The 4,376-nt window shown below is 34.1% G+C and overlaps 1 non-coding gene across 1 annotated transcript; it reads right to left on the bottom strand.

Moving 5' to 3' along the window:
• Positions 1 to 3,573: 3,573 nt before the first annotated feature.
• LOC136210088 (small nucleolar RNA R71) lies at positions 3,574 to 3,680 on the bottom strand. The gene has a single exon (XR_010677796.1). It is a non-coding gene; the product is annotated as a small nucleolar RNA R71 (small nucleolar RNA).
• Positions 3,681 to 4,376: the final 696 nt, after the last annotated feature.

Here is a 4,376-nt window from a genome sequence, read left to right as displayed (position 1 = left end):
ATCTTACATAACTTGAAATAAATGATATTTTTTTTAGAAAGTAAACAACATTCATTAAAAGTTACAGTAGACAACAAGGTTAAAAAAACCCATAAAATCAAAGTATTAAAAGTTACGGTAGACAACAAGGCTAAAAAAACCCACAAAATCAAAGTTACAAAATAACAAATCCATAAAAACAAACAATCTTTAATTCAAAAAAGACAACACTTCATTAGCAAGATCTCTCTAATCATCATCCCAATTTGTAATTGAATCTTCTTAACACAACAAATTCCTTGTTTTCCAAAGCAAAGGCAGTAAAAGCCAAACATCAACCTAAACATAAAAAATTTACCATATTAGTGAATCAACAAATGTTAAATTAATTAACTTTCACTTCAATAAAATTAATCAACACACTAGCAAAAAGTAAAAGGAAAAAAATATGCTTACCAAAGTGCATTTGATTCAGTTAAAAAAAACTTAGATATCCAATTGAAATATGGATAAAAGAGATGATACAATTTCAGGATCAGAACTAATTTCTACAAATTAAATAACATTTATATAGTTAGTATTCATAAACATTTAATTAAAATAAAACTATGAAATATAATTGCTAAGTAAATATTACCTTCTTCAATAGCTTCAAGATCTCCAACTTCTTCTTCATGCTTGAAAGCTTGAGTTGAAGTTTTCAACCAATCTTGACAACAAATCAAAATCGCAACTGTAGCAGGAGTTAAAGAACTCCTAAATTGATCCAAAGTTCTACCACTTGTGCTAAACGTAGATTCAGAAGCTACATTTGAGCATTGAATTGCAAAAACATCTTTTACAACTTTGGATAAAGCAGGATATCGCATATCATTAACCTTCCACCACAATAGAAGGTCAAACTCAATTACATATTTTTCAGATACCTCATTGACATATCTTTCTCATTCTCCCTCAATTGACAGTGGAGATGGCGGCGTGCGAGGTGGTAGCAGCGGTGTGCGAGGTGGTAGCGGCGATGAAGTGCAGTGGAGGAGATAGAACCCTAGAAAAAAATCGAAGCAGAGAGAATGGGTAATAGAAGCACGCGATTCTATTTTATAAAATGTTTAACAATTTTAATATTTAAAACTTCTAATATTTGTTACTTAATTAAATGGTTAACAAGAAGTAGAAGTGGTTCAGATGGTTAAGGCGATTAACAATGTTCCATTTGGTTAGGTGTTTGATTCTCCATGTCTACAATTTAGGTAAATATTTTTTATTTAATTTTATAAACGGGAATTAATCGGGATAATTTTTATGACTATATAATAATGTTATACCTTATTAATAAATTATAAATTTATATTATTGTAATTAGTTTACCAAACCTTACAAAATATATAACTATATATTATATAATATTTCTCTTTATATAAAGTTAATGTATGAAATATAAATTTATTATTTCTAAACTTTCGGTTATTTCAATTCGGTCCAATCCAATCCAATCCGGTTATTGGTCCGGTCCTGGATAAATTTCGGTCCAGTTCGGTCCAGTTCTTTGACAAAAAGTCAACTTTCCAATCCAGTTCGGTTCTCCAAAAAAAGTCAACGGTCCGGTCCAATTCCGGAGTTTTTTCCTTAGATATTCGGTCCGGTCCAATATCTCCAAGATCCGCGCCCAGCCCTAGCGACCGCGGCCCCCAATATTCACGGTCGCGACACGCTTCCCTCAGCCCCCCCTTCCCTTCGTCCGAAGTACAAATTGTTGCTCCCCCATTCTCGGTAGAGAATTTAATATTCTCGGTACGAGCAGGAGTTTGAAGAAGCCTAGTTGCACACTTTCGTTTTCGACGAAACGCGATCGTTCGGGTGGATAAAGACGTCCTTTCGCAACGGATACGATCCTTCACAACGGACACGACACTTCAATCAAGACTCTTCAACATCTATAAATAAAGAGTTGATGGAGAGTTGAGATATAATGATATATGTGTAGAAGAAAGAGATTAGTGTAGAATTTATGCAGAAATTCCGAGTCAAGTGATTCAGAAGTTAGATTTAGATTATGTAAAAAGCAATATGATGTACACACATTGTTTACTAAATAATAACAAACTCAGTAGCGTTTAGACATTGTTCCAATTTAGTTTTCATTTTGGTAGTAGACCGACCCAGTCTCTATTACGAAGATTCAACGAGAATATTGAGTAGAGGATTCGCCCCTGAGCCTGACAAACTCTAACGAAACCCAAGGAAAGGATTGACAACCCGTTCACTTGCACGTCGTCGAAGAATTCCATGCTCCATGTTCTCTGTAAACTTGTATCAATTTATATTTCATCTAATAAAGTCCGTTCTATTCGATAGATTTTTATGCAGCACTTATGGTAACCAATCCACTAAAGTGACTGCTGGTGTTTTCATTAAAACGTAGTTTAATTCAAAATCTTTACAAGGAAACTTTGTTGAACACTTAGGCAAATTATTATCTCGAAAGAGTTTTAATTTGATTAAGGGCAACTATCCCGAAAGGGTTTTGTCGCGTTCAAAGCCAATTAATTAGAGGTTCCGTCATTTATTTCATCTTTATAATTCGTACAAAGTTTAAAGTTGTTTTCTTTGCTTAATGCAAACGAATATACTTGTTTACTTTTCTAAAGTACTAAAACGTTCCTGTTTTGCAAATTCATTCTTAAATCAGATACTTTCTAACATCTTCATATTCTAATCTAATTCTTATTCTAGCAATTCCAAAACCAAAAACTGATTAAACGATTTTTCCATATTACAAACCTAAAAGTAAATTTAACCGATTCAAAACAAGTTTTTATTGAAAAACGTTCCCTGTGGGATCGATATCTTTTATTACTACAAGCGTATACCGTGCACTTGCGGAAATCGCTCAACAAGTTTTTGGCGCCGTTGCCGGGGAACGCCAAAATTTTTGACAAAAATTTAGATTTTTCATATTTTATTTCGAATCTAGGTTTATTTATACTTATTCAAACTTTTACATTTTATTTATTTTCAATTACTAACACATTTATTTTTCAAATTCTGTTTTGTAGGTAGTTTCGGTTCGTGCGAAATTTCAAGTTCATGCGCAGTTCTCGAAGTTCAGGCACGTCACCAGATCCTATTGACCCAGAAATTGAAAGAACTCTTAAAAAGAACAAGAAAGAAAAGAAAAAGAAAAACCAAACCCCAATAAAAACTAAAATTACCGAGCCAGAAGTTATGGCCACACTTATGGATTACGCTAGGCCAGGAGTGGCCGGTGTAACAAACAGTATAGTTAGACCCCAAATTAATGCACATCATTTTGAAATTAAGCCTGCGTTGCTTAATATGTTGCAAAATAATGTAACGTTTTACGGGTTACCTAACGAAAATCCTAATATCCATTTGACAAATTTCTTAGAAATTTGTGACACTTTCAAAATTACTGATGTAACTGCAGAAGCAATCAAACTTCGCCTTTTTCCTTTTACTTTGAAGGATCGAGCCAAAGAATGGTTAACTTCTATGCCAGCCGCATCGATTGAGACTTGGGAGCAATTAGCCCAAGCATTTTTATCAAAAAATTTTCCTTTAGCAAAAACCGCAAGAGTCATTAAAGAATTAACGTCTTTTTCTCAAAATGATAGTGAAACTCTTTATGAGGCTTGGGAACGTTTTAAAGAACTTCAACGTTTATGCCCACACCACCAATTGCCCGCTGAACTTTTAATGCAAACATTTTATAATGGACTAAATCCTACAACTAGAGGTTCATTGGACGCTATGTCTGGAGGGTTATTCATGAAGAAAACATCTGCCCAAGCAAGAGAACTTTTAGAGGAAATGGCAGTCAACAGCAGTATGTGGCCTGTGGAACGTGGACACATACCAGTAGCGAAACCATCATCAGTTAAAGGGATAGTGAATCTTGATCCAGTGGCGATGTTGCAAGCCCAATTTCTGCCTTGTCGCACAAAATTGATAGGTTTATGGCACCGTGTGATCCAAATGGTAAGCCAATCCAAACGGATGTGGATTACGAAGGTATGAGTGAAATTGAACAGGTAAATTTTGTCCAAGGGCAAAACCAAAATAATAACCCTTATTCCAACACATATAATCTTGGATGGAGAAATCATCCTAACTTTAACTGGAGAGACAATAATATTGTTAATGCTAATCAAAATCGTACTACTAATTATCAAAATCAATCAAGAGATTCGATTAGCACTTTATCTTCTAAAATCGACAAATTCATTGATGCGATGAGCGGAAAAATAAGTAATCACGACGATGGTTTTAAACGGATTGAGAATAAATTCGATCAGCTTATTAAAAACCAATCATCTAGCATCCATAATTTGGAGATTCAAATTGGACAACTCGCTAAATCAATTCCATCCCGCAAA

Source organism: Euphorbia lathyris, chromosome 10 (assembly GCF_963576675.1).
Source record: "Euphorbia lathyris chromosome 10, ddEupLath1.1, whole genome shotgun sequence".
NCBI lineage: Eukaryota > Viridiplantae > Streptophyta > Magnoliopsida > Malpighiales > Euphorbiaceae > Euphorbia > Euphorbia lathyris.
The sequence above is the reverse complement of the archived record's forward strand: the minus strand, read 5'-3'. Positions and strand labels throughout refer to the sequence as shown.